Below are 27,927 nucleotides of genomic sequence, written 5' to 3'. Positions count from 1 at the left end.
GCATGTGTGTTTTCAAATTAGAGTTTTCCATTTTTTCTTGATATATATCCAGAAGTGTGATCATTGGATCATATAATAGCTCTAGTTTAATTTTTTTTTAGGAACTTCTCTACTGTTTCCCATAGTGGCTGCACTGATTTAACGTTCCCACCAATAGTGTGGGAGGGTTCTCTTTTCTCCACACCAGCATTTATTTGTAGATTTTTCAATGGTGGCCATTCTAACTGGTGTGAGGTGATATGTCATTGTGGTTTTGATTTACGTTTCTTTAGTAATTAACAATGTTAAGCATCTTTCCACGTGCCTGTTGGCTATCTGTGTTTTTGGAAAAGCATCTACTTAGGTCTTCTGCCCATTTGTTGATTGAGGCATTTACTTTTTTTTTTTTTTTTCAATTTTGAGTTGTGTGAGCTTTTTGTGTATTTTGGATGTTAACTCCTTGTTGGTCACATTGTTTGCAAGTATTTCCTCCCATTTCATACATTGTCTTTTCGTTTTATTGATGATTTTTTTTTGCTGTGCAGAAACTTTGAAGTTTGATTAGGCATCATTTGTTTGTTTTTGCTTTTATTTCTGTTTGCTTTGGGAGATGAATCTAAGAAAATATTGCTATAATTTATGTCTGAGAATGTTTTTCCCTAGTTCTTGTTTAGGAGTTTTATGGTGTCATTTCCTATATTTAGGTCTTTAAACCATTTTGAGTTTTTTTTGTATGTGGTGTGAGTTTTCTAATTTCATTGATTTATATATAGCAGTCCAGCTTTCCTTACACCCAACACTTGTTGAAGAGACTTTCTTTTTTCCATCGTATATTCTTGCCTCTTTTGTAGTATAGTAACTGACTGTAGGTGCATGGGTTTATTTCTGGGCTTTCTATTCTAGTTCATTGATCTGCAAGTCTGTTTTTGTGCCAGTACCACACTATTTTGATTACTGTAGTTTTGTAGTATAGTCTGAAGTCTGGTTATACCTCCAGCTTTGTTCTTTTTCCTCAGGATTGCTTTGGCAATTCTGGGTCTTTTGTGATTCTATATATATTGTAGAACTTTGTTGGGGGGGGAATAATTTTGATTTTTAAAAATCATTTTATTTGTTTATTTTTATTTATGGCTATGCTAGGTCTTTATTGCTAGGCATGGGCTTTCTCTAGTTGTGGTATATAGACCTCTCATTGCAGTGGCTTCTCTTATTGCAGAGCATGGGCTCTAAGGCACACAGGCTTCAGTATTTGTGGCACATGGGCTCAGTAGTTGTAGCTCCTGGGCTCTAGGACACAGGCATAGTAGATTCTATTGTGGCACCCTGGATTAGTTGTTCCATGGCCTGCAGGATCTTCCTGGATCAGGGATTGAACCCATGTCTCTTGCATTGGCAGGTGGATTCTTTACTACTGAGCCACGAGGGAAGCCCTATATTGTAGGATTATTTGTTTTAGCTCCGTGAAAAATGTCATTGGTAATTTGATAGGAATTGCATTAAATGTGTAGATTGTTTTGGGCAGTATGACTAATTTAGCAATATTAATTCTTCAAATCCAGGAGCATGGAATATCTTTCCATGTCGTTGAATGTTCTTAAATTTCCCTTATCAGCATTTTACGGTTTTCAGCTTATGGGGCTTTCACCTCCTTTAAGTTTATTCCTAGGTATTTTATTTTTTTGATGTGATATTAAAAGGATTATTTTTCCATTATTAGTGTAAAAAAATGCAGCTGAGTTTAGTATATTAAGCTTGTATCCTGCTACCTTGCTGATGCAATCCCTACTTTTAAAATTATTTTCTAACATATTTTAGTATCTGGAAGGATTAATCTTTCTCCTTATTCTTTTCTCCTCCTTCAGGGTTTTCTAATATCTAATCACATACTATTTATTTCCAGATGAATTTTAGTGTAACATTTTAGAAAGTTATTATAATAGCCTTTGAATATTTTAATTCAGGGAGAAAATAATGCCCTTTTAATGTTTAGTCTACTTATACATCAGGGCTTCCCTCGTGGCTCAGATGGTAAAGAATCTGCCTGCAATGCAGGAGACTCAGGTTTGATCTCTGGGTTGAGAAGGTCCACTGAAGAAGGGAATGGCTACCCACTCCAGTATTCTTGCCTGAGTATGCCATGGACAGAGAATCTAGGTGAGCTGTAGTCCATGGGGTCGTAAATAGTAGGACACAACTGAGCAACTAACACAGACACACCAAGTCATCATCTTTTTGTTTACTCACTTCTTTTTTGTCCTTCAGCAGAGTTGTCTTTACACAAGTATTTTATACATTTTGGTTGTTATCTTTGGTATTATTCATAGCCTGGCATCTTTCCTTCCATCACATTTTTAACACTGGCTATTTTTAAGAAGGATTTGAGTCCACGTTTGTATTTCTAAGATTGCCTCTGGTGGTTGAGGCACAGCTGATATACAAATGGGACTTGGGGGCCTGGATCTCTGAGTGTGCTTCTTCAACTAGGTATGTCCTCCCTGAACTGTACCATCATCCAGCCCACATATGTATATGTTAAAAACATTTATTGATTTATTTGCCTGCATCAAGTCTTAGCAGTGGCACGAGGGATCTTTGATCTTCATTGCGTCATGTGGGATCTTTAATTGTCGCATGTGAACTCTTAGTTGTGGCGTGTGGAATCTAATTCCCTGACAAGAGACTGAACCCATACCCCTTCATTGGGAACAGGGAGTCTTAGCTACTGGACCCCAGGGAAGTCCCCAGACCACATATACTTTATTTTTGAAGCATTTTTATAAAACTTAACTTTTTAAAGGGAAAAATTTATTTTATTTATTTATTTATTTTTATTATTTTATTTATTTATTTTTTTAAATTTTAAAATCTTTAATTCTTACATGCATTCCCAAACATGAACCCCCCTCCCACCTCCCTCCCCATAACATCTTTCTGGGTCATCCCCATGCACCAGCCCCAAGCATGCTGCACCCTGCGTCAGACATAGACTGGCGATTCAATTCACATGATAGTATACATGTTAGAATGGCATTCTCCCAAATCATCCCACCCTCTCCCTCTCCCTCTGAGTCCAAAAGTCCGTTATACACATCTGTGTCTCTTTCCCTGTCTTGCATACAGGGTCGTCATTGCCATCTTCCTAAATTCCATATATATGTGTTAGTATACTGTATTGGTGTTTTTCTTTCTGGCTTACTTCACTCTGTATAATCGGCTCCAGTTTCATCCATCTCAACAGAACTGATTCAAATGAATTCTTTTTAACGGCTGAGTAATACTCCATTGTGTATATGTACCACAGCTTGCTTATCCATTCATCTGCTGATGGACATCTAGGTTGTTTCCATGTCCTGGCTATTATAAACAGTGCAGCGATGAACATTGGGGTACATGTGTCTCTTTCAATTCTGGTTTCCTCGGTGTGTATGCCCAGAAGTGGGATTGCTGGGTCATAAGGTAGTTCTATTTGCAATTTTTTAAGGAATCTCCACACCGTTCTCCATAGTGGCTGTACTAGTTTGCATTCCCACCAACAGTGTAGGAGGGTTCCTAAAGGGAAAAATTTATATTTGCATGTTTATTTTTATTTTAGTAAAGAGTGCTTTAGCTAGAATTCTTGATTGCAACCAAGAGTCTGCTCTGGATAACTCCAGCTGAGTTTTTCATAAATGCTACTAGACAACTCATAGATTTTCTTGGAGAGCCATTGAACAGCCAAAGAAAATGCAGCTATAGGAAGAATGTCCAACTGTACCTGAGGAATGGTCCTATGGGTGTACTAGATTCCACTATCCCTTGCTCTTACACTGGGCAGTAGAGTCCTTCTACAACTATCCCAGAAGGTTCTGATGTCTGTAACCTTTAAAAATCTCATCCAAGCTGTTTTTGCTGGTGAAATCTGGGTACCACTACTTCAAGGGAGTCTGAGAAGAGCAGGTTTCTTAACTTTGCAGTCTCTCCAGTAGAGGAGGAAAGCTGGGCCAGGGCTGGAAATGGTGTTAGCAAACAGCATTTGCCACAGAGGGCTTTCAGTGAAAATACATATTCCTTTGGCCTTGACCTTAGGTCCTCAGTTCTTGGATTCTCTTTTCACGAGGAAACTGCTACCAGTTTCTAGTGAAAGTTAAAAAGAATTGTTCCATGTCAATATGTACAAATTTACTTTTCATCATAGCTACCACTTGGTTGAATTTATTTTTCTATGCTATTCTAGATTATTTTAGTGTTGTTTCTATCTATTGGTGAGGACTGATATTCTCTAGTAAGGATGTCAGTCAGTTCAGTTCAGTCACTCAAGTCGTGTCCGTCTCTTTGCAACCCCATGACCACAGCACACCAGGCCTCCCTGTCCATCACCAACACCCAGAGTTTACCCAATCTCATGTCCATCGAGTCAGTGATGCCATCCGACCATCTCAACCTCTGTCATTCCCTTCTTCTCCTGCCCTCAATCTTTCCCAGCGTCAGGGTCTTTTCAAATGAGTCAGCTGTTCGTGTCAGGTGGCCAAATTATTGGAGTTTCAGGCTTCAACATCAGTCCTTCCAATGAACACTCAGGACTGATCTCCTTTAGGATGGACTAATTGGATCTCCTTGCAGTCTAAGGGACTCTCAAGAGTCTTCTCCAACACCACAGTTCAAAAGCATCAATTCTTCGGCCCTCAGCTTTCTTCACAGTCCAACTCTCACATCCATACATGACCACTGGAAAAACCATAGCCTTGACTAGACGGACCTTTGTTGATAAAGTAATGTCTCTGCTTTTGAATATGCTATCTAGGTTGGTCATAACTTTTCTTCCTAGGAGTAGCGTCTTTCAATTTCATGGCTGCAATTACCATCTGCAGTGATTTCAGAGCCCAGAAAAATAAAGTCAGCCACTGTTTCCACTGTTTCTCCATTTATTTGCCATGAAGTGATGGAACCAGCTGCCATAATCTTCGTTTTCTGAATGTTGAGCTTTAAGCCAACTTTTTCACTCTCCTCTTTCACTTTCATCAAGAGGCTCTTTAGTTCTCCTTCATTTTCTGCCATAAGAGTGGTGTCATCTGCATATCTGAGGTTATTAATATTTCTCCCAGCAATCTTGATTCTAGCTTGTGCTTTATCCATCCAGCCCAGCATTTCTCTGCATATAAGCTAAATAAGCAGGGTGATAATATACAGCCTTGATATATTCCTTTCCTGATTTGGAACCAGTCTGTTGTTCCATGTCCAGTTCTAACTGTTGCTTCCTGACCTGCATACAGATTTCTCAAGAGGTAGGTTAGGTGGTCTGGTATTCCCCTCTCTTTCAGAATTTTTCATAGTTTATTGTGATCCACACAGTCAAAGGCTTTGGCATAGTCAATAAAGCAGAAATAGATGTTTTTCTGGGACTCTCTTGCTTTTTCTTTTTTTGTAAGGGCATACAAATTGTTAAAATATGAAATGCTTTTGTATTCCTTCTCTCTGTCTCTAATAGCCTTCCTTCACTTGGCCCCTTCCTGGGACCCTCTAGATTTTCCTTAGACCCAGCAACTAAAGGATGAACCCTCACATACAGGGGGCTTTCAAAGACCCAGCTCCAGGCTAGACTCTTATTAGTTGGGGCCTAATCCATGCTGGTTGTTAAATATTTTTCATATCTCCCATAATTGTAGGCAAATGAAATCCAATTGGATTCTATATATTTCCTAAGCTTTTTTCTCTGGTTACAGTTCAAATCATACTAATGAGGAAATATATGACAATTTATGTAAGTAGTCTCTCTTGATGCACATTTAGGTTGTTTCTAGTTTTTTATTATCACAAAAACACTACACACTGCAGTCCTTGCCTTGCATCTTTGTACACATGTTCAGGTTCCTAAACTATTTGTTTAGTCTAGGAATTTGTGCATATAAAATTTTATGGATGTTGCCAGAGTGCCTCCTCAAAAGGTGTTTAACCAGTGTATACTTCAACCAACAGTATATGGACAGCTAATATTTCTTTAGCTTGTCAAAGATTTTTAAAAAGATTTAAAAGTTATTTTAGTGAAACCAGTATACCTTCTTTAGTTATGATAATAAAAAAAAGGAAGAGAAAAAATTATATTAGTTTAGTTTGACTGGCTCTTAATACAACTATACCAAAATGAGATCATTGCTCTCTTTTCCAATTAATAATATTTTGATACTATATTAAAATTTTCTGTGGATTAACATTAGATTTTCAGAGTCTACCTTTTTGATATATGGGAGAACACTTGTCAGTTCCCTGTGCCATGATTACTCAAAGATGCTAACCATAATTTTGTGATAATATATTTTTATTATATTTTTCAGTGTTCTGCAATATAGTGGTTCTCACCCCAGAATACTTTTGCTTCCCAGGAGACATTTGACAATGTCTACAGCTATTTGTGATTACTACAACTAGGAGGCTGATGATACTGGCATCTAGTGGATAGAGGCCAAAGATGCTGCTAAATATCCTACAACTCAAGACAGCCTTCCCCCTCCTACCCCCTGACTCCACAACAAATTATCCGGCCTAAAATGTTAATAGTGCTGAGAATGAGAAGGCCTGCTATAATAAAATACACCTGGAAATGGACATTTATTTAAACAAACATTCTCCCACTGTCTTTTCTGTCTGGATTATCAATTTCTTAAGATTGTTGGTGCAGTCTTTCCTTTTTTAAAAAATGTAATGAATTTTTGGCTATGCTGGGTCTTGATTGCTCTGCAAGGGCTTTCTCTGGTTGCAGTGAACTGGGGCTGCTCTCTAGCTGTGGTGTGCAGGCTCTAGGGCATAGGGCTTCAACAGTTGTGGAGCATGGGCTTAGTTGCCCCACAGCATTAGTGGAATCTTCCCAGACCAGGGATCAAACCAGCATCCCTGAACTGGCAGGCAGATTCTTAACCACTCGACCACCAGGGAAGACCTTGTTCCTTGGTATATAATATGAAAGCAAACTCCTCTCTGTAACTTGTTAACCTGGAATCTACCTGGGAGTAGAGGAGCTAGGTTGTACTTTTCTTGTCCTCCCACCTTCAAATACAACCTAAAAGTTTTTATGTTGTTTTGTGTGTTTTTCACAAGTCTTTGCTCATTGTGGTAATCCTTTCTTCTAATAGGCCAATATCACTTTTTCCTTCTTTTGTATGTCCTTTAAAAATCTGAGTCTTTAGAAAACTCCTTAGATAGCACATTGAGTTATTTTTACATACAGTCTCTCCCATTTTTTCCCTCATTTGTGATTGCAGTGGTGAGTTTTATTTTTTGACCTGTCTTTCGTTTTAGAATCTCTGGTTCTGGGAAATCCTTGTATTTTCTCTAAATTGCTAAGCAATCTAGGTACTTGTCTTACTTTGCTTTTTATTTTCTTCCTTGGCTGTAATGAACTGTAAGGTGATATATTCAATTTTCCCCAAGGTTCCTGTCACTTTCACTTCACTAACGCATTCCTCTTTGTTGGTAAGGATTAAGCCCAGGGTAGCCCTTCCATTCTTAGTTTCTTTTGCTCTCTGAATGAAAAAGTTGCTGATAGAAAGGCAGGTGATAAAGGAGAGCAGTGATTCCTCAGTGCAAATTTTAATTACTTTATTGTCTCTTTGGGTTTACTGAATTCTTTTACTTTAGTTTTTAACCAGGTCTCTTTTTTATCCTGACATTTCACTTCTGTCAACTTTCTTTCATTTTACTTAGAATTTCCATCACTTCTTACCTAGAATTTTTCACTTTCAGTATTTCACTGAGAGAACAAGAGTTGATGTATTATAAATTCTCTTTTGTCTTGAGGATAATTTCCCTGTCTCCCTCTTTTATTGTTTTAATTTTGGATTTTTTTTCCTGTTTGCTTATTTTTTTAAAAACAGGAGATTTATTCAGTCCTGGTGTTTATACATATCTATATCCCTTTTGAGCTCTGTCACTATCAATTTTGGAGCTACATTATTTCTCAAATCTTAAAATGCAGGGCAAGTATTTAAATTCCTGGGCCACAGGAGCTACATATTTACCTGGGGCAACTATTCTCCTATTCCTAGGTCCTCTATTGGAGGTGAATTTTATCTTGGATGATTTGGAGCAATTCAGATTCCCTTTTCTAACAGAGATGCATAAAACCTAGTCTCTAGCATGGCCTCTGCCAGTGTTTTTTTTTTTTTTTTGTATGTCTGCTCCTACTGTTGGGGCTGCAATATCCCAGGGCACAGTGTGTCATTCTTCCCTTGTCCTCATTTATCCTGTGTTGCATTTTTAGGAACTAAAAATCTTCCAGCTGAGTGTAGTTAGAAATATACTACTGGAAGGTGGCCAGGAAACATCTCTGGCTATCTAAAAAGCAGCTCCTGAGCAGTAACAGAGTGAAAGCTGGCTTTTTCTTTGGCTCTCTCAGCCTCAAGTCTCTGATAGGAAGTCAAGATACATGGATTTGAGGGTCTGGCCCTGTGGCTGCTTTAAATTTAGGCACAGCGGAGTTCTGGGTTCCCTCCCTCCTCATTTGTTCCATCCATGAAGTAGATAAGGTAGAGTGGCCAGATTCAGCAACTAAAAATTTAAGACACACAGGTTTGACTTTTAGGAAAACAGCCAATAATCTTTTCAGTACATTTCAAACACAGCATAGGACATATGCCAGAAAATTATTCATTGTTAATCTGAAATTCAAACTTAGCTGGGCATTCTATATTTTATCTGGCAACTATAAGGTCAGAGAAAATTTCCCCCAATGTTTGAAACAGTTGATGAGGTCTTTTGTGCCTCAGGTACTGGTGTAATGGGGTCTTTTCTGGTTTTGTGAAGGTTGCCCTTCCCAGTCTTCCTTCACCTGCAGGGCCGGTCAGCACTGAGAGGACTGGAGGAAGTTTGTAAAGAGTCTGGGAGCCTTTAGAGAGGAACAGAGCCAAGACCTGGACTCCTTCCCTGTAGTTACTGTTAGAAAGTATTTTGTGCATTCAACTGGTCATGATTAAAAAAGGACTGAGTAAGAAAGAACATCAATGATCTTAGACTGGGACTCCTGTTGTGATTTGCATTGCCCAATGCGAGATGCTGTTTGGGTACTTGTGTGACTGGAAGCAGAAGGCCCTCCTGATCCAGCCACTTGGTGCTTGGTGAACCAAAAAGTTCTAGGCATGGCTGCCATGCTATATCTCTAAGGGCGCAGGCTGCTCTCTTTAAGAATCACTGTGACCACTGTATTTGCAGCAGCAGAGGCAGGAGCACAGCAGGTGGAAAGGTCACATGGAACTGCAGGGGATCTGTTTTCATCAGTAAACTGTGTGCCAGGAGCAGAACACCAGCAGCCCTCAACAGGGCCCTCTTGTATCTAATAAAATTTTCTGGTTTTCTTTTTCTGAGGTATGTGGATTGAAAGGCTCCCAGAATTCCTGATCAGTTTAAGGAACAAGAGAGATACTGGACTCCCTGCCAGGGTGGCAGTTGGGAAGTATTTTGAATTGGAAAATTAATAGATAGGACCTCTTTTTGCCCCAAACTACTGAAGTAGTTGCTACTGTTAGCACATATATACATGTATTTTATATATTTGGCATCATAACATATATTGTTTTATAAATAGCTAAGTTCTATAAAAGTTTCTTTTTTTTTTTTTTCTAGGATGTCATGACCTGAGAAGTCTTGTGCTTAGCAGTTTTAAAGATATAGCTTGGATCAATAAACATGTTAATAAAAAAATATAAAGTTTTGTGATTCCTTATCATTCTTGCATATTTTTCATCTTTGTCAGCCTGTATCCATTAATATTTTTTAAAGACCAAGCTAAAAATTTTACCTATAATAGTTAATCATCCTTGGTAATTATTTTTAACTTTAATTACTTGTTTTACTTTGGTGCCTTAGTTTATATCATATAATCTTGTGTTTATACACACACTAAGCTAAAATAATATATTGATTGTTGATCCTCTTAATTGCATTCTTCTAGTGGGAAATATTGGGGAAGGCAATGGCACCCCACTCCAATACTCTTGCCTGGAAAATCCCATGGATGGAGGAGCCTGGTAGGCTGCAGTCCATGGGGTCGCTAAGAGTTGGACACGACTGAGCAACTTCACTTTGACTTTTCACTTTCATGCATTGGAGAAGGAAATGGCAACCCACTCCAGTATTCTTGCCTAGAGAATCCCAAGGATGGGGGAGCCTGGTGGGCTGCTGTCTATGGGCTCGCACAGAGTTGGCCATGACTGAAGCGACTTAGCAGCAGCAGCAGCAGCAGCGGGAAATATAGGAGCATATTTATTATGATCTTAGGGTAGGAAATAATTTCTTAAGTGGGACCCCTAAAACATAAGCAATAAAGTAAAATATTTAATTACATTAATATAAAAACTTTCTTTGTGAAAAAATCGCATAAAAGAAGATAAATGAAAGATACCAACTGAGCGGATATATTAATAAATTGGCCTATAAAATGGATGGCATTGTTGTTCCCCTTTTCCTTCCCATGTATGTACATCCTTTGCCATGTGACACTGTGGTTCTTCCTGCTAGAGACAGAGTATATTTCCCTGTACTTGAAAACATGGTTAGTATTAGACTTGTGTGATTTGCTTTGCCCATTGAAATGTAGGCAGAAGAGGCAAAGTGCTTGTTTGAAGCTTATATTTTAAGATGCATTGTGTTTCCAACTGTTCTAATATTTTTGTTGTTGCCATGGGAAAAACAGGGTTCTGGTAGCCTCCTTGTCCAAGGAGGATGAGAAACACGTGAAGTAGATCTGGAGTACAGCTTGGAGTAAGCCAGCGAGGCCCATCCTGGCCAACTCCCAGCCAACCTGAAAATGCACAAGACATAATGTTGTTTTATGCCACTGAGTTTTAGGATAGTTTCTCATGTAGAATTGCTGTGGAAATAACTGACTTATAGACATATTCAGTTGAAATTATCTGAAGAACTCCTAAAAAATTAATGAGGAAAAGAATGATCTTAATAGGGAAATGGGTCTATGATAACTGAAAAAGTAATTCACAGATAAGAAAATTGAAATGACCAATACCTAGGTGAAAAGATGTTTAGTTTGTTTCACCAGTTATTAGGTAAATATAAATTCAATCAATGATGAGACAGTTTATCATACCTACTAGATTGGCAAAAATTAATGTCTGGCAATAGCCTAGTATCTGTAAGAATATGAAAAAAATAGGACTTTTATATATATAGATGGTGGAATGCTTAGAGGCTTCCATGATGGTCCAGTTGTTCCACAGCTGGGGACATGGGTTCAACCCCTGGTTGGGAAACTAAGATCCTTCATGCATGTAGCATGGCCAAAAGAAAAAAATCACAAAGAAAGGGTCTTTGCTATTTTGCTATATTTCTATATTAAGCAGGGAGAGGATATTTTCAAGGAATATAATTAACAAAGGATTATATATAGAATTTGTAGAGAAGTTTTGGAAATTATTAAGGAAAAATAGGCAACCTAGGAGAAAAATTGGTAAAAAATATAGATAAGCAATTCGCAAAAAGAGTGTTGAATGACTAGCTAATCAACCTAAAACAGATCACCAATTACATTGGTAATCAGAAATGAAAATTAAAATGACAATGAGATCAACTTTGTACCTCTCATGGTGGCAGAAGTTGAAATGTCATGCAGTCTCTTGTTCTGGTAAGGAGGTGTGGGACACATGTGAATACATGTGGTCTGCTGCTAATATTATTTTGGACACCAATTTGGTAATATTTGCTGAAATTGAGTACTCAACATACATTCTGACCCAGAAATTCTACTTTTGAATTGTTTTACTTGCTAGTGCTGCCATAACAAATTACAACATGATGGGAGGCTTAAACAACAGAAATTTATTTTCTCATAATTTGAAGGCTAGAAGTCTAAGATCAAGGTGTCAGTAGATGTGTGTTTGTGTTTTCCTGAGGCTTCTCTCCTTGACTTGCAAATGGCCATGTTTTTTTGCATATCCTTATATGGTCATTCCTCTGTGGATATCTGTGTCCGCACCTCTCTTTTTTTCTTTTTTTTACTGTCTGCAACTTAATTTTTTAATTTTAATTTTATTTTTACTTTATTTTACTTTACAATACTGTATTGGTTTTGCCATACACTGACATGAATCCACCACGGGTGTATACGAGCTCCCAATCCTGAATCCCCCTCCCACCTCCCACCCCATATCATCTCTCTGGATCATCCCCATGCACCAGCCCCAAGCATCCTGTATCTTGTATCGAACATAGACTGGTGCTTCGTTTCTTACATGATAGTATACATGTTTCAATGCCATTCTCCCAAATCATCCCGCCCTCTCCCTCTCCCTCACAGTCCAAAAGTCTGTTCTATACATCTGTGTCTCTTTTGCTGTCTTGCATACAGGGTCATCATTACCATCTTTCTAAATTCCATGTATATGTGTCAGTATACTGTATTGGTGGTTTTCTTTCTGGCTTACTTCACTCTGTATAATCGGCTCCGGTTTCATCCATCTCATTAGAACTGATTCAAATTTATTCTTTTTAATGGCTGAGTAATACTCCATTGTGTATATATACCACAGCTTTCTTATCCATTCATCTGCTGATGGACATCTCTTAAAAGGATACCACTTATATTGAATTGGGCTTCTCTGGTTGTTCAGATGGTAAAGAATCTGCCTGCAATGTAGGAGACCCGGGTTCAACCTCTGGGTTGGGAAGATCCCCTGGAGAAGGGAATGGCTACCCACTCCAATATTTTAGCCTGGAGAATTCTATGGACAGAGGAGCTAGCAGACCACACTCCATGGAATTGCAAAGACTCAGACATGACTGAGTGACTAAATTTTTATTGAATTAAGGCCCATCATAATGGCCTCATTTTAACTTAATCACATCACTAAAGACCCTGTTTCCTATAAAGCCATATTCTGAGGTACAGAGGATTGGGATATAAACATGAATTTAGGTGAGGACACAATTCAACCCGCAGCAGAACACATACATATGTTGTGTATACACACACACACATACACACACATATATGAAATATGTATATGTATATATATAAATCATATAGAGGGACTCTTGCAGAGGGACATCTTCCTAGTGGGGCATAACTCAACAGAGGCATTCCCCATCCCATCCCCTAGAGCCCAATAAAAATAAAAACAAATTCACAAGAGTCAAAAAAAAAAAAAAAAAGAGAATGTTTATTATATTATAACATTGTTTCCCATAGTAAACAGTTAGAAAATACCTAAACATACTTGAATAGGCATATGGTCAGATAAAATACATTATAAATGCATCTGATGCAAAATAAAATACAAAACAGAATGCTACAAATGCAAAATAAAAGAACTAAATCAATTATGTTAATTGAGAACGCCTCTTTTTCTCAAAAATAAGAAATGTATAGATGAGAAGTTCAAAGCTGATAACATCAATGACCCAAGCTCTTTCTGTAGTTCTGCTCTGTCATCTTTCCTCCTCAGGTTTGCAGTAAGATTGCTTGGTGTCTAGGCTTTATACTACAGATAACAGAAGGGAGGGTGAAGGGCCATGGCAATGTTGCTTTACCTTTTAATAGGTAAAGCAAGAGTTGACATCTCATTCTGTCATATGCCATTCTGAGTTGCAAAGAATGCTGGGAAATCTAGTCTTGTTTGTTTCCATAGCAGTGAAAGGCAAGGGGGAGATGAGACTATGTGTTGAATGAGCTAAGCTGCAATTATAGTTCGACATCAGTAGGCCTTGAAAATGTCATGTTAAGAGGAGAAACAGAGAGAGAGAGATTGAGAAATAGAAAGAGATGGAAATTACAATACTGTTGGTGTAAATTAAAAAATCCATACACACATAAGGTGATTTATCATTGTAAAGAAATGTATCATTATAAAGATAAATATCATATGTAAAAAAAGCCACAGAAAGTTGATTGGGAAACTGCCAACACTAACTACTATAGATTGGATGCCTATCAGAAGGAGGGGGTGAAATGGAGCTGATACTGAAGGATATAGAATATGATAGCAACAATAACAACAACAAAAACAACCCCAGGCTTTTCACACCAGTTTCATGAGTTGAACTTTAACAGAGGAGCATGATTGATTGGGTCAGTCTAATTCTTTGTATTCAAGACCTGGGAGGAATAAAGCTGGGATGAGTCTTGTCACATGTGTGGGTTATTTAGATTATTGGGAAGGGTTAATTGTGCGTGCGTGCTAAGTCGCTTCATTCATGTCAGACTCTTTGAGACTCTATGGACTGTAGCCCACCGGGCTCCTTTGTCCATGAAATTCTCCAGGCAAGAATACTGGAGTGGGTTGCCATGCCCTCCTCCAGGGGATCTACCTGACCCAGGGATCAGATCCATGTCTCTTACATATCCTGCGCAGGTGTGGGCAGGGTTATTTAGAGCCAAAAAATGTGACTCACTATGTTAATGACTGAGTTTAATTATTTTTCTTTACTCTGATTAGCACCATTCTTTTCACTACAGTTAAAGGCCTGATAGGAATGGTGTTACAGTTTAAGTTTCGGGATGATAGCAGTTCTTTTTTAGATAATTTAGGGATGTTGTAAGTTTTGAAAAATGAATTCTGTACATATTTTTTCTTGTGTTCCATAATGCAAAATTAGTAAGAGTTGACTTTTAGAGGGTCAGTGAGAGCATGAGTAAAATAAACATGGCTACTTGGTAGTGAAATCCATCATGCTCTAGTCTTCTGTTATTATCTTTGGAAACACAGAGTGGGAGAAAGGATTTCCTTCTCTCTCTAATATAGCCATCAGTGACTTGGCTCCCTTCTCTGGAATGAAGCAAATTGGCATAATTCCATGTCTTATGTGGGAACAAGACACAGAAGTTTATTTATTTTATTCTTTTTAAGCTTACTGTCATTCTTTTGTATTTAGTTGTGTATTCTATCCTTAAAACATCTCACACTCAATCCTCTAGATAACATACATAATTAATATGTGTTAGTATGTTTTGCTTTTATTAAGCATTTGTTACAACTTTGGAAGCAGCTCTTAAGCACTTCCATTTTAGGACCATGATTCCTTATTACTTAATTATAAATTATTAACATGGATGGGGTAGAAATGGTGAAATGGATTTAATTTGTAAATAAAAATGTGTGAATTTAATGACTTCACCAACTTTTAAATCAGATGGGCAATCTACTTCTTATCTCTCACAGTAGTTTTCTAAGATTCAATGGTATTTGGATTTGGAAAAGTAGAATTCCACAATGAGAAATTTATCTTCCACAAAATAATAATTGACTAATGAATTATTTAATACTGTAATTAGTACTTCATTGGATTCTATGAGTAATTTTATAAGTAATTACCTTTTATACCAACTTTATAGGTCTCATCTCACATGAAGAAACCAGGTAGTCAGTGTGAACAAGACCAAGCAGAGTAAAGCAGAGCTTGAATCTGAAGTTTATCTTGCCTTTCTGCCTATGGTTTTCATTACTTCCCTTCTTTTCCTACCCTTAGTGGATTATTGATGCCTATCTCTCTCTACTCAGCCATGAGAGAGCTCTTCTTGTCTTATAGTTTAAGGCATAACACAAATGCATAGTTATCATATCTTGATTTTTTCCTGAGTTACAGGATTCTGAATTTCCAGCTGCCAACAGGAATACCCATTTGCACATGCTACTCATACCCCAAACTTATCATGCGTACTGTAGTCAGAGTAGAGCTTGCTCTAGATTTGCTCATTGGTATGAATATTATGTTATGAGCCATATGCTATGAGTTATATGTTATGTTACTGCAATAGGGAGGTAATTCATATTTTTCAAGATAGACTATATAAAGAATGTATAAAAAATTAAAATAGAGCATAAACTATATGGAGGCATTTTTGTTAAAGGTAAAAAGGATTATTTTAAATAAATAGTATCTATGGCAATGCACCCCACTCCAGTACTCTTGCCTGGCAACACCCATGGACGGAGGAGCCTGGTAGGCTGCAGTCCATGGGATTGCTGAGGGTCGGACTGAGCGGCTTCACTTTCACTTTTCACTTTCATGCATTGGAGAAGGAAATGGCAACCCACTCCAATGTTCTTGCCTGGAGAATCCCAGGGACGGGGGAGCCTGGTGGGCTGCCATCTATGGGGTCGCACAGGGTTGGACTGCCGTCTATGGGGTCGCACAGGGTCGGACATGACTGAAGCGACTTAGCAGCAGCAGCAGCATTGACTAGTCATTCAGTCCCCCTCCCTACCAAAGCATTATTATTTAAAAAGGTTTTTTTTTTTTTTTTGTTTTTGTTTTTTTAGCCACAAGTAGAATCTAACAAGGACTTTACATGTAGGTGCTTAAGGCACCTGGAAAAAACAGAAATCATTAAATGAGACATAGTTCAGGAGTGCCTGCATCACGGAATGAAACTCAGGGTTGGAAACTGAGGACAGAAAGAGAAAATTAGTTATCTGTATATTCTAAAATGTGTGAGTGATAGGTGAAAAGGATAAGCAAATTACTAGCAAAACAGACTTTTCAGTTTCCTTCTGGATGCTTTCTTCTAAGTTAGTTTGAGAAAGAATTGTTAAGTGTTGATTTTGTATTATAGAGAATATATCAGTTTAGAAAATTAAAGTTACAAAATTTTATGAAAAATCAATAACAGGATGTTATTATTTCCAAATATGAAATATAATTTTTACATGGCCGCCATGATAACTATATGAGGAAAGAAACAGCCATATTCAGATGCTAAAAGTGATTTTATAGAATGAAGAGCCCTAAAGTTGCTTTCATTATAAGGAATAAAATTCTCTTTTCAAGAAATTGCAGTTTCCTATTTTGTATCGCAACTGAGTGATTATTTCCCTTCTCTTTGGAAAATTTAATTCTTTAGTATAAAGGATATGTCACTAGTGGCAAGCCTGTGAGCCTAAGAAGAGAGATCATTCTGAGCCTCTAGATCTCTTATTTTTGCCATCGTTAATAGTAGACTTGATGTTTGTGATAATAGCTTTAGAGAAGCATGGAAAATTTGTATCTTTGGTTAAGATAAATTTGTGGTAGTTAATGATTTTAGCTGGGTCTGCATTCATGCTCAGTCGTGTCTGACTCTTTGAGACCCCATGGACTATATCCCGCCAGGCTCCTCTGTCCATAGGATTATCCTGGCAAGATAGGGAGTGGGTTGCCATTTCCTTCTCTAGGGGATCTTCTTGACCCAGGGATTGAACCACGTCTCCTGTGGCTCCTGCATTGGCAGGAGGATTCTTTACCACTGAGCCACTTGGGAAGCTGGATTTTAATTAATTACATAGTAAAATCTTTATTTTTAGAATGAATCAGGCAAATCAGTGCCCATGTTTTTCCAAACTGAAGTGGGTATTAAGTTGTGAAATAATTTGTAGCTTGTATGAGGACTTTGTTACAGTCATAACATTGCATGCTCATGAGAAATAATGCAGTGATAACAAGAAACGTATCCTCTAAAATTACTTTATAGCTCCTATTATAAAATGGACAGTTAGCAAATATTAAACAGGGCAATTAGAAAATACTAAATGGTTTACAGATATCATATGTAATTTTGAAGAAAAATTATTTTGCTTTATAGTGAAGTTTATTTTTAAATTTTGGAATTTGTTTTTGGATTTTCTAATGGAGCTTGGAAACTTTATGCAGAGTTTTTGTTTGCTTTTTTGTCCCAGAAAATCTAGAGTTGTAGAAAGTCATCCTGATGATTGAACCCAATTCTGATGTATCTGATTGAATTGATAGAGGAGGAAATAATGTAACAAAATAATTTGTCACAGATAAGAAGTATTTACTAGGGCAAATACAATGGAATATTGCTAGACACAATATTATTAATAGGCAAAGTTGAGATGGTGTGCTTCAGTTCCTAGTTCAAGTATTAAAACAAATGTCACTGGACTCAATACTGTGGCCTTTCAGGATCAGATGATACCCTCTGCTGGTTAAATGTGGGATTGTGTTTAAAAATGAATGGCTTTTTTTTTTTGTTTTAAAAATAGGGGTGATTGTTGTGTAAAAGGATTGAGCAGTGCAGAATATTGTAAGATAATATAGGAAAAATTGTAACTGTGAATAATGAAGTCAGTGTATCACTTAAATAAATATTTTTCCAAGTGAAACTAATATGGAAATACCCATAATTGAAATTTCCTAACCTGATGATTTATTTTTTAACTATGGAAGTAGGCCACAGGAAAGAAAGACAGCAGAGGCAAAATACATAGGTCTCCTTATCTCCATCTTCAATAACAATTTTGAATAATCCAAGCTATTTAAATTACTTTTATTACTTACTGTTGTAAGAGTGACTGGCAAATATCTTGAGGTGAGATAAGAACTGCTTTTCTCAGGACTTCTGCAGGGTGCATGGGTTCCATCTCTGGTCCAGGAAGTAAGATTCCTCACGGTTTGGCCAAAAAAAAACACAAAAAACAAAAAACCCCACAAAAACCCTACCCTGAGAACTGCTTTCCTCTGGGTACCCTGAACTAATTTCTGTTAAAAATAATTGAGATATTCTTAAGTAATTAGGAAGTTTGATAAGTACATGGAAGTACCATATAGCATGTTTGTTTTAAAATTTTTTCTATATTTTATTTTATTAACTCAATTTTATATTGGAATAAAATTGATTAACAACATTGTGGTAGTTTCAGGGGTACAGCAAAGTGATTCAGTTATACATGTTCATATATCTATTCTTTTTCAAATTCTTTTCCCATTTGTTTGTTCATAATACTGAACAAAATTCCCTGGCTATTATGTAGGTCCTTTTGGTCGTCCATTTAAAATATATTTTAAATTCTAAAAGTCACTTTGGAATTTACAGTGTTTGGGGCACATGATGACATGAAAAGTTATATTTAAAAGCTTTTATTACACAATATGTCATTATTTCATTGCAAACTTGAAAAATATAATTTCAATCTGATTCTACTGTTTAATATTGCCTTTCTCTGGTATGTTGCTTTAAGAGCACCCATCCCCCTTTCTGGTTTGAGCCACTGTGTCCTGTCAGTCATCCTGAAATACACTAGGGTACTTGTCAGGCTGTTTGCTTACAAATGCATCATAAGCCAAATTGTGAGCCATGATAGTGGCACTGAATTTCTAAACACAAGAAATTGCTTAGACAGTTGGTTTAGTATCTGTGTATGGGCAATACTCTGTCCTGCAGTAGGTGAGTGAAGTGTCAAACTTTTTAAAATCAAATTTTGCTCTAAGGCAAATCCTAATTATAAGTTATATGTTACTTGGTTAGATAACTTTGGGGGAAATTAAAAGATATTATTTCTATAAAATGGGATGAATAGAAACTACTGTATTGTGTATTTATTACTTTTATAACTAATTTCCTTTTAATAGCACTAAACTCTAAACTACTTTATGAAAACTCCAGCTTTATAAATATCTACTTTTCCAAGTAGATTAGCAGTCATTTCCGTTTTAAATAGAAATGTGATTCTCTCACATACTTTTTCTTTCACATCAATTGAGGCAGACTCAGTTGAGCAGAGGCTCAGTTCTGTTATTTGAAGTATTTATTAATGGCTTTAAAAATAGTGCTAAAACAAATTCTCATGTGCCAATGCCCAAGCTATAGTAGTCTTATATCAAAGCATTAAAAAATTCCTATTAGCTGAGCTATTACTGTTGGAGTAACTGTATACAAGACACTGGAAGCTTTACATTCTTTAGACATAAAAGTTATGCAGCAAGCAGGCTCTTTGTGCAGACAATTTAATTTCTATATGAAGCTCTAAACCTAAGTTGTACAAGGATACTTTTCTAGTATTTTCTGTATGTTGCCTTAATATTTTAAAAAGAGAATAAAAGTAAAAATATAGGAACTTGTGGATTTTGATGCCGTGTGTTTAACATGGTAGAGAATAGTTAAGAGGCTGCAAGGACTTCAGGTTTTAAGGCTTTATCTAGGGTAAACAAGAAGAGATTGCTTTTACTGATACATAGAATGATTATTTATTCCTTACCTTGTTCTGGAAAGGATTCAAGGTGACTTACAAGGCTATGTGAAATTCAAGAAAGGAGAAATTAAAAGTGGGGTGAAAGTAGAAAGAAAAATAAGCATGAGGTATAAAACAGAGCCAGGAATAAGGCTGAGCTGCCACAGTTCTTGATGATGGTTTTATGATACTGGTGTATGGTGGATTGATGGGAGAGAAAATACAGGCTTATATATAGAAGTCTTACGGGGGACTTTCATGCAAACTAGCTGTCTTCCTTACCAAAGGTGACAGTGCAGAGTGGGGAAAGTATGCTGGATGGTGAATATTAAATATGCTTTAAATATCACTTGTGTTTTGGTGGAAAAAAAAGTAGAGAACTGCTGCCCTTTTAGCCCACACACTGATTTATGTAGGCATAAGTATGCTATAAGTTTTCTAGGAGCAGAAAGGAATTTGGTCTGTTACTTAATTCAGAAGAAAGATTAAAGAGGCTTAGTTGTTTGGAAACAACAAGAAGTTGTTTAAATAAGGTCATATCTGCATATTAGAACAGATATAATCAAGCTAATGTTAAAATAAAATATATTTGGCAATTTTGTATGAATCTAGTCCTGGTATTTAAAATTTTTTCTGAATAGGTTTTTATAAATGAGATTAATTACTTTCCTTCCTTCACTCAATTTGGTTATAAATTTAATTTGAGTTTCAGCTTCTGTTAGGTCAGAATTAACTAGATCCATTTAACTTGGGAAAAAGTTGTTGGGTAGGAGGAAGGAATTCAGAGGTAGGACTTTTTAATGTACTTTGATCTTCAAATACTCAAAAACCAACTACTGTGTTGAAGACTCTGGGCTCTGAGCTGCACACCATGCTGAACCCAGCCTGTAAAAGTGAATAAGCTTAGAAGTTCACTGCCTTTACCCAATAGTATTGAAAAAGGATGAAAGTGTAGCAGTTAACATTTTGCTAAGTATCTTTCAGTGATATCTTCAGATGTTCGATTAACATGGTGAGTCAGGGACAATCATTTGACTTCCTTTTTTATTCCATTGTTAAAAATAAAATAAATAAGAAGTGGTTATCTTTTACAAAAAGTACTACAGAAACAAAATACTCAAAGCTTTTTTTCTTTTGTACTTTTGTAAACACATATGCAGGTTGACTTAGAGTTCTATACCACATCAGCTGCATGACATGACATTGTGGATAACCTGGACACATAGGTTTGAAACCTGGGAAGCAAATATTCTTAAGATACTAAGTAGGGTTTTGTTGTTGATTAGTTGTTAAGTCGTGTTTGATTCTTTGCAACCCCATGGACTGTAGCCCTCCAGTCTCCTCTCTCCATGGAGATTCTCCAGGCAAGAATACTGGAGTGGGTTGCCATTTCTTTTTCCAGGGGATCTTCCTGATCCAGGGATTGAACCTATGTCTCCTGCAGTTCCTGATTGGCAGATGAATTCTTTACCACTAGCTCCACATGGGAAGCCCAAAGCAGATTTGTGCTAAGTTGCTTCAGTCCTGTCCAACTCTGTGACCCCATGGACTGTAGCCTGCCAGGCTCCTCTGTCCATGGGATTTTCCAGACAAGAATACGGGAGTGGGTTGCAGGTTTTGGCATCAAATAAACTGAGTGATTACCAGAGTGGTCAAGGATGCTTAAGGAAAACAAATTAGCTTTTGAAAACATTAATTCAGAGATCCTAGTGAGAAATCTGCTAACTTCTTTTAGAGTCAATGGATATCAATAGAAATCTGTAATTATATAGTAACTGAAGTAGTCTGGAAATATTTTCAGTGTCAGTGAGGTAAGAGATGAACAGAAAAGATTTTTTTTTAAGTTGGATTTGTTAAGGACAAATTTACATACATTAAATTCACCCTTTTTAAGTTTACAGTTTGATGAATTCTGACAATTATACACAATCATATAAGCACCACCATAATCAAATAGAACATTTCTATTTGAATCAATCCAAAAAAATTACCTGTTTTATACATAGGTGTTCAGTGATTTCAGAACCATTTGTTGAAAAGACTATCTTTTTTTTCCTATTGAGTTACCGTGACATCTTTGTTGAAAGTAAAGTATCCATTTAATGTGTCTACTACATAAGCCTGGGTTGTCTCACTTTTGGTAATGTTAAGATTGATCAGTGCATTCAGGCACTATAAGCCTGATTCTCATAGTTCCCTGTTAATCAGTCACCTAATGATTTTAGCCTTCGTACTGGTAATTCCTGTATAGTCTATTATTTTTTAAGGGTTTGTAAATGGCAACTTTATCATTCTATAATTCTTTTTTAAATGCTTACATTTTTGTTTTTATTTTCAATTATTTTATTTTTTAAAATGTTGGCTGTGTCAGGTCTTCGTTGTGGCACATGGGCTTTTTCCTCTAGTTGCTGTGAATTGACCTCGCTTGTTGCAAAGCACGGACTTTAGAGTGCACGTGTTCAGTAGTTGTGGTGTGTGGGCTTAGTTGCTCAGTGGTATGTTGGATCTTAGTTCCATGACCAGGGATCAAACCCATGTCCCCTGCATTGGAAGGTGGACTCCTAACCACTGGATTGCCAGGGAAGTCCCCTATTAGTTTTATTAGTTGGGATCATTTATAAAGAAGTATGGTTCCCTTGCTATTTCATTAGCCAGAAATATAGTTCATACCAGGAAATCAGGAAAATACTTGATTATTTCCCATTATTTACCCATTTTCAGAAAAATAAGATGGTGTTCTAGCAACTTTGAAAGGTGACCAATGAGTTTTTGTTTTTGAATTTTTATATGTTGGATATGTTTCAGTGTATTATAATTTTTATTCTTTTGATGCTCAAATTTTCTGATTTTTGGCCACTGAGAACCCCTTTAAATTGTTTACTTAGCCTTTTGATTGGCTTTCCTGGTTGGTCAGTGATAAAAAAATCCACCTCCCAAAACAGAAGATGTGGGTTTGATCCCTGGGTCAGGAAGATCCCTGGGAGAAGGAAATGACAACCCACTCCAGTATTCTTGCCCGGAAAATCCCATGGACAGAGGAGCCTGATGGGCTATGGTCCATGGAGTTGTAAAATAGTCAGACACAATTTAGTGATGAAATAACAAGAAGCTTTGGTCAAAACCCAAGTGAACCTTGATTCCTAGCTCAAGATGTTCCAGGCTCTTTTTGTACATTTCCTGCACCAGATCTTTGATCAGCCTTTTCACCAAGGAACCTAGGTCCTTTTAGTGGAAAATAATATTTAGGGAACACAAACTATGCACCAGATTGCCATTGCTGCCCCCCCTTTTTTTCTGGATGGGTGTGAATACGTACAAAAGAATTAGATATTTTTTAGAAAAGGAAACGTATATAATGAGATCATACTGATGGCTCCCATTTAAAATAAAGTTAATTTAAATTTTTTGATTTTACATTTGCATCTTTTTTCTTTATATTGTGGTATAGTTGATTTATAATATTCTATTAATTTCAGGTGTACAACATAGTGACTCAAAATTTTTTATGATTATGCTCCATTTGTAGTTATTATGAAATATTGGCTATATTTCCTGTGCTGTAAAATGTATCCTTGTAGCCTGTTTACAGGGCAGGAGCCCTCCCCTATTAGCACTGGTAACCACTAGTTTGTTCTCTATATCTGTGACCCTGTTTCTTTTTCGTTTTAGTCACTAGTTTGGCTTATTTTTTAGATTCCACATATACATGATAACATACAGTATTTGTCTTTCTCTGTATGACTTATTTTACTATGCAGAGTACTCTCTAAGTCCATCCATGTGTTGCAATTAGCAAAATTTCATTTTTTATGGCTAAATAGTATTCTTTTGAATATCTATAGCACATCTTTATCCGTTCATCTGTTGATGGACACCTAGGTTGCTTCTGTATCTTGGCAATTGTAAATAATTCTGCTATGAACTTTGAAGTACATTCAGTACAGTTGCTTAGTCATATCTGACTCTTTGAGAACCCATGGACTGCCGCACACCAGGCTTCCCTGTCCATTACCAATTCCAGGAGCTTGCTCAAACTCATGTCCATCTAGTCAGTGATGTCATCCAACCATCTCATCCTCTGTTGTCCCCTTCTCCTCCTGCCCTCAATCCTTCCCAGAATTAGAGTCTTTTCCAGTGAGTCAGTTCTTTGCATCAGGCGGCCAAAGGTTTGCAGCTTCAGCTTCAGCATCAGTTCTTCTGATGAATATTCAGGACTGATTTCCTTTAGGATTGACTGGTTTGATCTCTTTGCAGTCTAAAGTACTCTCAAGAGTCTTCTCCAACACCACAATTCAAAAGCATCAATTCTTTGGTGCTCAGCTTTCTTTATGATCCAGCTCTCATATCTATACATGACTTCTGGAAAAATCATAGCTTTCACTAGACAGACCTTAGTTGGTAAAGTAATGTCTCTGCTTTTTAATATACTGTCTAGGTTGGTCATAGCTTTTCTTCCAAGGAGCAAGCATCTTTTAATTTCACGGCTGCAGTCATCATCTGTGGTGATTTTGGAGCCCAAGAAAATAAAGTCTGTCACTGTTTCCATTATTTCCCCATATATTTGCCATGAAGTGATGGGACTGGTTGCCATGATCTTTTTTTTTTTTTTTTATGTTGAGTTTTAAGCCAGCCTTTTCACTCTCCCCTTTCACTTTCATCAAGAGTCTCTTTAGTTCCTCTTTGCTTTCTGCTGTAAGGATGGTGTCATCTGCTTATCTGAGGTTATTGATATTTTTCCCGGCAAACTTGATTTCAGCTTGCTTGTGCTTCATCCAGCCTGGCATTTTGCATGATGTATTCTGCATTCTTCTAAGTCACTTCAGTCATGTCTGACTCTGTGTGACCCCATAGATGGCAGCCCACTAGGCTCCTCTGTCCCTGGGATTCTCCAGGCAAGAATACTGGAGTGGGTTGCCATTTCCTTCTCCAGTGCATCAAAGTGAAAAGTGAAAGTGAAGTTGCTCAGTCGTGCCTGACTCTTAGCGACCCCATGGACTGCAGCCTACCAGGCTCCTCCGTCCATGGGATTTTCCAGGCAAGAGTACTGGAGTGGGTTGCCATTGCATATAAGTTAAATAAACAAGGTGACAATATACAGCCTTGACATACTCCTTTCCCAATTTGGAACCAGTCCGTTGTTCCATGTCCTGTTCTAACTTTTGCTTCTTGACCTGCTTACAGATTTCTCAGGAGGCAGGTAAGGTGGTCTGATATTCCCATCTCTTGAAGAATTTTCCACAGTTTGTTGTGATCCACACAGTCAAAGGCTTTGGTGAAGTCAATAAAGCAGAAGTAGATATTTTTCTGGAACTCTCTTGCTTTTTCGATGATCCAGCAGATGCTGGCAATTTGATCTCTGGTTCCTCTGCCTTTTCTAAAAGCAACTTGAACATCTGGAAGTTCTCAGTTCACGTACTGTTCAAGCCTAGCTTGGAAAAATTTTGAGCATTATTTTGCTAGTGTGTGAGATGAGTGCAATTGTTTGGAATGAAAACTGACCTTTTCCAGTCCCGTGTCCACTGCTGAGTTTTCCAGATTTGCTGGCATATTGAGTGCAGACTTCGACAAAATAATCTTTTAGGTTTTGAAATAGCTCAGCTGGAATTCCATCACCTTCACCAATTTGTTAATAGTGATGCTTTCTAAGGCCCACTTCACTTCGCACTCCAGGATGTCTGGCTCTAGGTGAGTGATCACACCATTGTGGTTATTTGGTCATTAAGTTCTTTTCTGTATATGAATCCTTTCAAATTGATGTTTTCATTTTCTTCAGATATATACCCACATGTGGAAATGCTGAATCATATGGTAGTTTTATTTTTAGTTTTTGGGAAAACTCCATACTATTTCCCACAGTGATTTTACCAGTTTACATTCCCACCAACAGTGTACAGAGGTTCCATTTCTCTACGTCCTTGCCAACATTTATTATTTACATTTTTTGATGATAGCCATTCTGACAGGTGTTAAGTGGTGTCTCACTGTCATTTTAATTTGCATTTCTCTGATGATTAGAGGTATTGAACATTTTTCATGAGCCTGTTGTCCATCTGTATCTCTTTTTTAAAATTCTGGAATCTTATTTCCTAATAGTGTGAATATAATTATTTATTTACTTTATCCTCATGTATGTGTATACATACGTTGGCGACTTGATGTGAACACCTGACTCACTGGGAAGGAGAAGGAGAAGAGGGTGACAGAGGATGAGATGGTTAGATGACATCACTGATGCAATGGACACAAATTGGGCAAACTCCCAGTAGATGGTGAGGGACTGGGAAGCCTGGTGTGCTGCAGTCTGTGGGGTCATGAAGAGTCGGACACAACTTGGTGACTGAGCAACAACATGTGTATACACATATAATAAGAATATATATATTATACACGTGCATGCATGCTAAGTCTCTTTAGTCGTGTCTGACTCTTTGCAACCCTATGGACTGTAGCTCTCCAGGCTCCTCTGTCCATGGCATTCTCCAGGCAAGAAAACTGGAGTGGGCTGCCATTCCCTTCTCCAGGGGATCTTCCCAACCAAGGGATCGAAGCTATGCCTCTTACATCTCCTGCATTGGAAAGTTCTTTACACTAGAGCCACCTGGGAAGCCCATTATACCACACACATATATATAATAAGAATACTAAATGTAGTTTAAAATTACTTTGACATTCTTTTTGTCCTAGAGGCTATCTCTCTAGGATTAGAGTAAACATACTGTCTTTTATTTCATTTTATTTTTTTAGTTTGGGATGTTGGATTTATTTGTGGGATATCCAATCAGATGACAGATAATGATCTAGAATTCAGGAAGAGTTCTGACAAAACATAGTCCACTGGAGAAGAGAATGGCAAACCACTTCAGTGTTCCTGCCTTGAGAGCCCCATGAAGAGTATGAAAAACAAAATGATATGACACTGAAAGATGAACTCCCCAGATTGGTAGGTGCCCAGTATGCTACTGGAGAAGAGAGGAGAAATAGCTACAGAAAGAATGAAGAGGCTGAGACAAGGTGGAGACAATGTCCAGGTGTGGATGTGTCTGGTGCTGAAAGTAAAGTCCAATGCTGTAAAGAACAATATTGCATAGGAACCTGGAATGTTAGATCCATTAATCAAGGTAAATTGGAAGTGGTCAAACAGGAGATGGAAAGAGTAAACATCGACATTTTAGGAATCAGTGAACTAAAATGGACTGGAATGGGTTAATTTAATTCAGATGACCATTATATCTACTATCGTAGGCAAGAATCCCTTAGAAGAAATGGAATAACGCTGATAAGTCAAAAAAAGAGTCAGAAATGCAGTACTTGGGTGCAGTCTCAAAAACAACAGAATGATCTCTGTTTCCAAGGCAAAACATTCAACATCATAGTAATCCAAGCTTATGCCCCAACCACTAATGCCAAAGTGGCTGAAGTTGAATGGTTCTATGAAGACCAAATGATCTAGAATTAACACCAAGAAAGATGTCCTTTTCATCACAGGGGACTGGTATGCAAAAGTAGCAAGTCAAGAGATACCTGCAATAATTTGGCCTTGGAGTACAAAGTGAAGCAGGGCAATGGCTAACAGAGTTTTGCCAAGATAATGACTGATCATAGCAATCACTCTCTTCCAACAACACAAGAGATGACTCTAAACATGGACATCACCAGATGGTCAGTATAGAAGTCAGATTGATTATATTCTTTGCAGCCAAAGATGGAGAAGCTCTTTAAAAGCCATCAAAAACAAGACCAGGAGCTGACTGTGGCTCAGATCATGAACTCCTTATTGCCAAATTCAGACTTATATTGAAGAAAGTAGGGAAAACCACTAGACCATTCAGGTATGACCTAAATCAAATCCCTTACAATTATACAATGGGAGTGGCAAATGGATTCAAGGGATTAGATCTGATAGAGTGCCTGAAGAACTATGGATAGAGGTTCGTGACATTGTACAGGAGATGGTGATCAAAACCATCCCCAAGAAAAAGAAATGCAAAAAGCCAAAATGGTTGTCTGAGGAGGGCTTACGAATAGCTGA

The 27,927-nt window shown here is 37.4% G+C and overlaps 1 protein-coding gene across 2 annotated transcripts in view; it reads left to right on the top strand.

The window, feature by feature from the left end:
* The window catches only part of CTNNA3 (catenin alpha 3), a 1,891,866-nt gene that overhangs the window by 9,295 nt on the left and 1,854,644 nt on the right, over positions 1-27,927 (top strand). Inside the window, exon 1 of one of the 2 annotated variants that reach the window (XM_069571818.1) lies at positions 19,009-19,114. The exons of the other annotated variant lie outside the window; for it this stretch is intronic. The gene's annotated coding sequence lies outside the window, so the exon portion shown is untranslated. Of the gene's footprint in view, positions 1-19,008; positions 19,115-27,927 lie in introns of those variants that run through there. 2 annotated transcript variants of the gene reach the window in all.

The sequence above is a fragment of the Ovis canadensis genome, chromosome 25 (genome assembly GCF_042477335.2).
Source record: "Ovis canadensis isolate MfBH-ARS-UI-01 breed Bighorn chromosome 25, ARS-UI_OviCan_v2, whole genome shotgun sequence".
Taxonomy (NCBI): Eukaryota; Metazoa; Chordata; class Mammalia; order Artiodactyla; family Bovidae; genus Ovis; species Ovis canadensis.
Note: the sequence above shows the minus strand (reverse complement) of the source record. Positions and strands in the feature narration are given on the sequence as shown.